This window comes from Diabrotica virgifera, chromosome 6 (assembly GCF_917563875.1).
Source record: "Diabrotica virgifera virgifera chromosome 6, PGI_DIABVI_V3a".
Classification (NCBI taxonomy): Eukaryota; Metazoa; Arthropoda; class Insecta; order Coleoptera; family Chrysomelidae; genus Diabrotica; species Diabrotica virgifera.
The window spans coordinates 253,903,294-253,914,238 of NC_065448.1; the positions used below are offsets into that span (position 1 = coordinate 253,903,294).

A 10,945-nucleotide genomic window follows, 5' to 3' on the forward strand; every position below is an offset into this window, starting at 1 on the left:
CCCTCGAAATTCTTCGTTATGGATAAGGGCCTCCTCGCTGGCATGGCGCTTTGACTTCTCACATGCTAATACCTTGTTATGTTCTTGTCTTACAAGACACTACAGGAATTTTTAATAAAGCATCAAATGAAATGCTAAAATGCTAAAATGGCTTTCTCACCTACCCCAACGACTTCATACTATGGATTATACCGGAATTTTCTTAAATTTGTCTTAAATAACACCCACTGAGGAATGTTCAGACGTTTAAAATATGTCTGACAAAATGATTTTAATAACGGAAACCCAATTTCATCGCTGTAATAATTATATAAATCCAAGAAGGTTAAAATATACAATTATAATTTGATATAATATTGAGCAAATAAAAGATACCTAAAAACCGTCAAATTAACTGTCAAAGTCAATACTGAAACATTATGCTGCAATCACGCTTGCTGCATGATTGCAGCAAGCCCAAGTTTTGTAATAAATAGATATATTATAGACTCTTGATGTGCAGGAACAAATCTGCAGTAACAATTGCGAGCATCACTTCTTCTTCTTCTTAAAGTTCCCTCTCCTATCGGAGGTTGGATATCATAATGGCTATGGTCACTTTGTTGGCTGCTGCTCTGAACAGTTGTAATGAACTACAGTTAAACCATTCTCTAAGGTTCCTCAGCCAGGAGATGCGTTTTCTTCCTATGCTTCTTCTTCCTTGGATCCTTCCTTGCATAATAATTCTCAGCAAGTCGTATTTTCCTCCTCTGGTAATGTGATCCAAATATTCCAGTTTTCTAGTTTTTATACTCTTCATAATTTCTAACTCCTTATTTAAGCGTCGTAGCACTTCAACATTGGTAATCCTTTGAACTCACTGAATTTTCAATAGTCGTCTGTAACACCACATTTCGAACGCTTCTATTCTTCTTATGTGTTGTCTCTTCAATGTCCAAGCTTCCATTCCGAGCATCAGATATCTTAATATTTCCTTTACCCCTCCTTTTTTAATGTTTATTTTTTCGTTTGTCGTCACTTCGGGTGTTATGGGGTTCATTATCGTCACCTTTAGAAAATAAAGCTCAAACGGAGTTTATCTATATGTTTTCTTCTAAATGTGCTTCATTTGTTTAGTTCGTTCATCTCTTTTCTTTGTGTTCTGATCATTCTCCATTTTTCTCTTTGTGTTCCGTAGAAGTCGTAATCCATCTGTTTGGGAAGCTCTATCAGTGTTCCGTTTTTATTTACCTTACTAGTGTTGGTTTCGTTTCTGATTTGATGATAGTGGTTGTGTTTGTGTGGCTGACGTGTTTGTTTTTTTCTTGATTGTTTCTTTGTTGTAAAAAAGCTTTCGTCTTTCTTCACATTTTATCTTCAGTTCGTCTCTAAACCGTGGGGTTTTCTTTTCTGGTATGTTATTATTGGTTACTTCTCTCTCCTAAGTGATACCCTAATAGCACAAGGACGTCCAATGGACGTCCATTGGACGTCCTTCACGGACTTTAGGGACGTCCATTGGACGTCCGTTTTCGTCCGAGGAACGTCCTTTATACGTCCTATTTTGGTCCAAATGTCGCGCTACCGAACGTCCATTGGACGTCCATCTAAGGTCCGAGGGGACGTATATTGGACCTTAATCGGACGTAATTTGGACCTTAATCGGACGTCCTAGGGGACGTAAATTGGACCTTAATCGGACGTAAATTGGACCTTAATCGGAAGTAAATTGGACCTTAATCGGACGTAAATTGGACCTTAATCGGACATAAATTGGACCTTAATCGGACGTAAATTGGACCTTAATCGGACGTAAATTGGACCTTAACCGAACGTAAATTGGACCTTAATAGGACGTAAATTGGACCTTAATCGGACGTAAATGGGACCTTAATCGGACGTAAATTGGACCTTAATCGGACGTAAATTGGACCTTAATCGGACGTAAATGGGACCTTAATCGGACGTAAATTGGACCTTAATCGGACGTAAATTGGACCTTAATCGGACGTAAATTGGACCTTAATAAGACGTAAATTGGACCTTCATCGGACGTAAATGGGACCTTAATCGGACGTAAATTGGACCTTATTCGGAAGTAAATTGGACCTTAACCGGACGTCCTAGGGGACGTGAATTGGACCTTAACAGGACGTCCAATTTTGGTCCAAATGCCGCGTTGCCAAACGTTCAATGGAGGTCCACTTAACATCCGAAGGGACATTCGGTGGACGTCAATTGGGCCTTCATAGGACATCCCAGTTTGGTCCAATGTCTTGCTGCCGAACATCCATCTAATGTCGTGGGAAATAAAAAATATATTTTTTAAGGAACTTATATATTACATCTTATATTAAATTACAATTATTGGATATTACATTATTTACATTAAATTACTATACACTTCTCCAAGAAATTAACGCACCACCTTAAATATGGGGTATTTTTGATGTCTCGTATTTCCTAAACCTGTTGTTTCATCTAAGTGATTTTTTTATAATATTATAGCCTAGGCTATAGGTTACCTCCTTAAGCTTGTCATGCACAGGGAGCTATGCTGTAATATATGTACATTATATCATATCGCTCTCTATAGTAATGAGTGAGCCTGCAGACAGGAAACAAATGGTTCCGTATGTGCAGGCTCACTCATTACTATAGAGAGCGATGTGATATAATATATACAGTATAGCTCCCTGTGCATGACAAGCATAAGGAGGTACTTAACCTATAGCCTAGGGCCTAGGCTAGAATATTATAAAAAAATCACTTAGATGCAACATGTTTAGGAAATTCGAGACATCAAAAATGCCCAATTTTTAAGGTGGTGCGTAATGGGCTGTATATACAGGGTGTAACAAAAATACAGGTCATAAATTAAATCACATATTCTGGGACCAAAAATAGTTCGAATGAACCTAACTTACCTTAGTACAAATATGCACATAAAAAAAGTTACAGCCCTTTGAAATTACAAAATGAAAATAGATTTTTTCGATTATATCGAAAACTATTAGCGATTTTTTATTGAAAATGGACATGTGGCATTACTATGGCAGGAATATCTTAAAGAAAAATTATGGTGAAATTTGTGCACCCCATAAAAATTTTATGGGGGTTTTGATCCCTTAGATCCTCCCAAACTTTTGTGTACGTTCCAATTCAATTTTATTATTGTGGTACCATTAGTTAAATTCAATATTTTTGTTTCTTAGTATTTTTCAGATAAGGCAGTTTTTATCGAGTTGCGACTTCTTTTTTAACATGTCTACATAAAAATTTTATGGGGGTTTTGTTCCTTTAAACCCCCCAAATGTTTGTGTACGTTCCAATTAAACTATTACTGAGGTACCATTAGTTAAACAGAATGTTTTTAAAACATTTTTGCCTCTTTGTATTTTTTCGATAAGGCACGTTTTATCGAGATCTGGCTTCTTTTTTACTATGGTTCAAAATATACCTAACAATGTAAAGCATAAATAAGTCTGCATATTATTATTAAGTCTCCATAATCGTACTTAACCATATACAAATATGTGGTGGATTTGACAAATATTCAAAATATTTCGATAAAAATTGACTTTTCGAAAAAGCAATAAGAGGCAAAAAAGTTTTTAAAACGTTGTGTTTAAATGGTACTACAATAATAATTAAATTGAAACATGCACAAAAGTTTGGGGGGGGGTTTATAGGAACAAAACCCCTATAAAATTTTTATGGGGTGTCCAAATTTTACTATAGTTTTTTCGTAAGATACTGCTGCCATAATAATGCCACATGTCCATTTTCAATAAAAAATCTCTAATAGTTTTCGATATATTGGAAAAAATCACTTCATCTTGTAACTTCAAATGAGTGATAAAGGCACAGAGACTTAGATGGCGAGGTCACATTGAAAGGATGCCAAACACGAGGACTCCAAAAAGGGTACTAAACTACACTACAACTTCAAGAAAGAGAAGAGGAAGGCCGAAAAATAGATGGAAGCAAGAGGTCGAAAAAGATTTGGAAAGAATGGTGCTACAGGGTCAGAAAAGAAAAATGAATAACAGGAAGGAATGAAGAAAAATCACATATCAAGCCAGAGAAGATCTCAGTACATAAAGAAACGTGAAAATGAAAAAAAAAACAAACTTTTCAAGCCATGGGCCTCTAAGGCCCTTAGTGCTATTATATATATAATATTTATATAACATCAAAGGGCTGTAACTTTTCTTGTGTGCACATTTGTACTAAGGTAAGTTAGGTCCAATCAAACTATTTTTGGTCCCAGAATATGTGATTAAATTTATGACCTGTATTTTTGTTACACCCTGTATATATCTACATACTTCGTCTAATTTACTAAAACTGTTGCGCGTCATCCGCGTCGTAGCCTGTGACGTCGCATGATACCAACACGAAATATTTAGGCGGTAGGTGTGTTCTTTTTTAGAATCACTTTGCCGAGTACACTGGAATTACAGCCACTAGACATATTTTATTATATACGCGTAGAAATAATATTTGAAGATTTCTATTAATGTTAACCTAAAGAAATACACAATAATATGTTTCATTTAATTTGTATAAATAGATTATAAAGTGTTTTTATGAAGCAGATTTGTTCGGATCACACTGTAACTGTAATCGAACGAAGGTGACATTTTAGAATAAATTGGTAACATTTATTTGACAGTTGCGGTGATGACACTTCATATTTGTTTATATTCTTTACTATAAGTATCTGTTTTATTTATTATATTTACTGTTTTTATTATTTACTTTACTATAAAAAGATCCTCTACTATAAAAATATAAATTTCACCTAATTTTATAACGACTTGGAATAATCGAGGTATCTGACAACTTTTTGCCGTTTTTTAATTATTAACAATGCAGTGCAAAAACGCTTGCACTGCAAATCTTAAAAGATTATAACTTAATTCTTGTTCTCTATTTCTTAAGTTTTTACTTATGTACATTGAATATTAATTTGTTTTGTTGTATAATCCACGTTTACAATAATTATGTGATAAATTTGATTTAAAATGGATTCAGGATCTTTTTATACTTTGGCAACTATGTCAACTTAGATCTCTGGCGTAGATAATGACGTGCAACGGTAAGTAAATTAGATGGACTGTAGGTTATATTTGGTTCTTGGGACATCAAAGTATATTTTTTAGACATTCCCTGGATATAGTCACCGATGTGACATATCTCCGATTTGTTTTTCATGAGTTTTGTAAGAGAGACTAAAAACTTTTTTTATAGTCACATCCTGTTTTCATATATTTTTTGACATGTTTTGTAGTAAATTCAACTATACTTGTTCTCATGATCATTTTTCAGTGCGTCATTAATTATGACGTCATATACTGTATTGGGTGTGTCGAGACTTATTTCATGTAATTATTGACGAATCTGACAGATGCCACAATCGTACTTAGCCATAGGTGAAAATTACTTGTGGAATTAAACTAATTAGTAATTTAGTAGATTTGATTTTTACACAATATGTTAACATGTAGGTATTTTTTATAAAGGGGAATAAAATTAAAAAGTAAACAATATTGTTAATTAATTTTATAAATATGGAAACATTAAAAAATGACACAAAACTATCCATAAACTGTGTTTTTATCTTCTTCTCTAGGTGCTGTCTCCGCTTCAAAAGTCGGTAATCATCAGAGCGATCTTTATTTCTGAAACCGCGGCTCTAAATAATTCATTGTTATTACATCCAAACCAGTTCCTAAGGTTCTTCAGCCATGAGTTACGTCTCCTTGAATGACCTGGAGTATTAGATATACATCTCTCATCACATGTCCCATATATCTCAGTTTTCTTCTTATTTGTTAGTTCTCGTTCCTTATGCGTAAGTCTCATTACCTCCACGTTGGCTATTCTATCTACTCATGAGATATTTAGCACTCTTCGGTACATCTCGAATGTCTCTAGTCTCCTCACGCCAATGACTAACTTTTAACGAACTAAATTCTAAACCAAAACACAAAATAATGCACAAAGACGTTGTGAAACACAAGTGAAGTCGAATTCGAAATTTCAAAATGACAGGTACACAAAATACTGACCTGAATAATAACCGTCACTTGACTCTTTGACACTTCTAAAAAATGGCCAAAATGGACGAAGTTTTCGTCAAATGTTCGTAATATGTGTATTTGATTGGCTAGAAAAAACGCGCATTCTAAATATCAACGAATCAAACGTAGGTTAGGAATAGACATCTTATGTATATAACCATTGTAATGCTGCATTATTTTTGTGTTTAATCACGGAGCTACCGCTTTTTCCGTCTCATCTAACTTAATGCATTAGAGAGAAATCGAAAAACTGTGACGCACTGAAAAATGATCATGAGAACAAGAATATCTATTTACTACAAAACATGTCAAAATTTACATGTGAAAGCAGATGATCCTAAAAATGGTTTTTCGTCTCCTACAAAATTCATGAAAAAGCAGATAGGAGAATTATTGTACATTACAATTCTCTGATGTTTGGGAAAAAGGGCTTAAGTCAGAATTGCACATCGATAATGTTTTGATGATTTCTACAGTACTGTAGTAGATTCTACTGTACATACAGTTTACATCTACAACAGTTTTTTTCTGGTCCAGAAATCATCAAAACATTATCAATGTGCAATTCTGACTTAAGTCCTTTTTGCCAAACATAAAAAAACAATCTGGTCATAATTGACCAATGAGCAATTTTAATTTAACCTAAATTACTACTGTTTCTTAAAATGAAGAGCTTACCCCATAGCGTCTCTTATCTAATCTAACAAGATCGTGCACTATTATTCTAACATACACAGGCACAGCACACAAGCACTATGCTCCGTTTTTCACTATCACCTATCACTCAAACTAGTTCAAAAGGATTTGTCCTCTTCAATCTTCTAGTTTGCCCAGTAGTATCGAGGAGCTGGATTTCCTCGATATTCTTGAACTTATGAAGTTGATGCTCGTGACCCTGCTATCTTCTTGATATTTGTTGATAAAGTAATAACTTATTATGCATGGACAATGTGGACTTTCTTCCAACTAGCCAATACACTTTTTATATCTCTCTTTTGCCTTTCATAGCCACAAGGCTATACATTTCCTTCTTGGTTTTTTTTTGTAGGCCACTTTCAGCTGATTCTAAAAAAAATTAAAATGAACGGTAATTTTTCTATTCTTTACAATTAAAAATCAAAAGAAATAGGTACCTATTTACAGGTAATAATATGCATGTATAAATGATTCGTTTCATAAAGAATAAAGAAAATTGAAAACGGATGTTATAATACTTACAAAATTGTTTAAACAAGAGATCCAGCCAGAGCCCAGAGCAAAAACTGGCAGATAGTACAGCAAAAAAGCCACTAATTTCCATTTCCCACACCCCCTTATCGACAGTTATCGATGCATTTTTTTCCAATCAAAATTTTTACTAAATTTTTAGGTTATCGGTTATCCATGAAAATGAAATAAATATATGAAATGTGATGACCAATGAATGCCAATGACCACGTGACGCTACATAGATACTCGCGCGGCAAATTTGAAAATGAACGCAAATTGAATAGTAAATGGCCTCTCTTAAAATCTTGTAATGGAAAATTTTACCCCTCCAGGAAGACATTGTACTATGTTCATAGAATATCTTGTGGTAACTTTCCACCCATAATTTAATCAGATAGATGTTCACGGAATAGAACGGTAGTACCTACATTCCTGGAATGTTTTGTGTTGTTAGGATTAAACTTTTATTTTATTTATTCTTGAATATTTCCTATTGTTAAACAGTTGTAACCAATAATTTACAAATAAGATTTTCATTACATTACATAAAATCAAAAACATGTTTTGGATACTAAACTATATATAGTTTATAATTGTAATAATTGTATATATACAATTTTGAATTAAGATTTAATCTTTTCGATTTAAACTACAGTAAAACCTGTGTTACCGGCCCCCTGCAAACACCGGCCACCTGTACTAACGGCCAGTTTAAAAATTCCCCAAACCAATTACAGTAAAACCTGTCAGTAACGGCCACTAAAAATGAAAAAGCTATTGGCCGATATAGAAAGGTGACCGGTATTGCCAGTTTTTGTAGTCTAGATATAATTGGTTTGGGGAATTTTTAAATTGGCCGTTAGTACAGGTGGCCGATTTTATCAGGTGGCCAGTAACACAAGTTTTACTGTATATCTAGACTACAAAAACTGGCAATAACGGCCACCTTTCTATATCAGCCAATAGTTCTTTCATTTTAGTGGCCGTTACTGACAGGTTTGACTGTATTTCATTAACGTAAAGTTAACGCGTAAGTTAATATTTTATTGAATTATTTTGCTATTTGATCCCGTAATAATGTGTCCAATATAAAATATATAAGCGTTCATAAAACGTCCGTATTTCGTCCAGTATGGACGTTCAACGTCGGACGTCCAAAGGACGTCCATATTTATTCCGCCCGAAGGACGTCCAACGTCGGACGTCCAAAGGACGTCCATATTTATTCCATCCGAAGGACGTCCAACATGGGACGTCCAAAGGACGTCCGTTTATAGTCCATGGACGTAAGGACCAAAAATGGACCTATTTTGGACGTCCAAAGGACGTCGTGTGCTATTAGGGTACTGTTACTGCATTAATTATGTTATCTTCGAGTTTTTTCAGTTTTCCTCGATTATATCGTTTTCTAATATTTTCAGCAACATTGTCTGATATTTGTTTCTTAGAAAAAGTGTTTCTATAATAGTCTTCAGCCGGAGAGAGAAGAAACGAATAATTGATAGACTTTTGAAACAATTAAAACACTGAACTATTATAGCATCACTGGAACGTTAACAGAGAGAAAATCTTGGTCAATAGACATTATGATCACACAAATAATTTGAAGAAATTAGAATAATTAGAAGAATATGCTTACTTTGAGCAAACCTTTAGCAGATAATAATAGTAATGAAACTTTGAAAAATATTTCTTCTTTTTCTTCTTGACTAGCTTTGCAACTCGGGTTGAGTTTTCGCCGCATCCACTAGAGCACTTTATCTTCTACGATCTTGTGCTTCTATTTCCCGTTGTTGTACCCCAATCCTAGATAAATCTGTTTCAACATCATCAGTACATCTTTTTCTGGCAGGGTCTAACGATCTTCTAGCATCTTCTCTCTCAAAAAACAATATCTTTAATACCATGTCTCCCTCTGATCTTACCATATGACCTATCCATCTTATCCGGTTAGCTTTTATATGTCTGATGATGTTTTCAGTACCTTACAGTTACCAACTCAGCACTGCGGTACCTTTTCCACTCTTCTGTCAATTCATCTCTTTGAGGGCCAAATATCATTCTGAGAACCTTTTTTCAGATACCAGCAGCATATATATTCCCCGCTGATGTACCGTCCATTTATCAGTTGTATGCCCCAGTATGTAACAACTGGGCGAATAATAATTGACATGTACAATCTTAATTTAGATTATCTTTTTAGCAGCTTAGGTCTTAACAAAGATGATAGGGAGTATAATGCTCTATTCCCCGCAGTTATCCTTGATGAGAGCTATTTCTCAATGGGGTTGTTTTCTGTGACTACCACCCTAGATATCTAAACTCTTTTACTGAAAAATATTTGCCAAATTAAATTAGATAAATTGTGGAAAATTTGGATCAAATTAGACTTATTAAAATATTATGATTTCATTACGACTTCTGTTTTGGAAATAAGGATGAAACACTTTTCATTGATTTAGTTAAAACGTGGGAGGATGACATTTTTGCTATAAATAAAATTTGCTTTACACCCTTGTTCTCCAAGCCTTTAAATTTGTCGGGAACAATTTTCTTTTTAGAGGAATTTAAAAAAATCAATACAATTCATTTCTCTGTACATACTTTTAAGCTTCTAGGGCGAGGGAGTCTCTATCAAATTGATAAGGGAAATAACTGGGACATTTTCCGTTTGTCAGGCAGTCGGAGGTTAGAGAATTTATGGCATTCTTAGAGAGGTTGGAACGCCGTCACCTCCGTAAAGAGAAAACGAGAAGGGCACGGCTATTATTTTAGCTGAGAAAATTCTGCGGACATCCAGATGCCGACTTCTTATTCACGACTCTTCTGTTCTCATAAACAATGGGCCTTGGGAAATACGTAGCCTCAGCCAGCGGAATGGATTTTTGTCCTTTTTCTTTGTTGATTTATGAAACGCCGTAGATGAGTACTGATTAATTAAAATTATCAGAAAATTTCTTAGTGTGCGCGACGTTGAGTGGATATTTATTACTTTTGCCGTCTAAATCGTACTTCTAGAAGTACATTGTCTGATAATATGATTAGGTATTTATTATTTAATACCTATTTTCACTAATTACGGCTCATTTAAAAAGATCAAGGCTTTTAAGTTTTGACAAATATTTGATTTTCATAAATGATTTTCATGGTACACGACAATTAGACCGAACTCATTGGACCGAAAGCAGTAGACCGAACTCATTGGACCGAAAGCAGTAAACCGAACTCATTGGACCGAAAACCACTTTACCGAAACCTCACTAAACTGAACAGCATTAGACCGAAATGGTACATAAATTAAAAAAGATTGCAGTAAATTATGATAACATTTTGTATATCTGTGCTGTGGACTTCTCAGGGAATTTCGGTCCTCGCTAATAACGTAATCTCTTATTCTGCGTTTAAATTTTTCAAAAATACTTATTAGTTTTCTCAGGATTCGAAAAAAAGAATCCCATTTGAATAGCATTGGAGCAGAAACTACGTACCCATCCTCTTAATAAAATAAATTAACATTTATAATTTTTCTCCTCCCTTTATGTTTAACATTCACTCGCAAAATCATTTGGAGCCGTACTATTAGTAGGCCTATTTATACTACTTATTTACTGTATTTTTCATAATCTCTTCTTTGATGCTTGGAACTTTAAGGTATCTCTCTATTACTG

General features: G+C 34.4%; 1 long non-coding RNA gene across 1 annotated transcript; it reads right to left on the reverse strand.

Annotated features, from left to right (window-relative positions):
• Positions 1-4,953: 4,953 nt before the first annotated feature.
• LOC126886841 (uncharacterized) lies at positions 4,954-8,105 on the reverse strand. The gene is made up of 2 exons (XR_007698783.1): positions 7,287-8,105; positions 4,954-7,133 (listed from the first exon to the last, which is right to left on the reverse strand). It is a non-coding gene; the product is annotated as an uncharacterized LOC126886841 (long non-coding RNA).
• Positions 8,106-10,945: the final 2,840 nt, after the last annotated feature.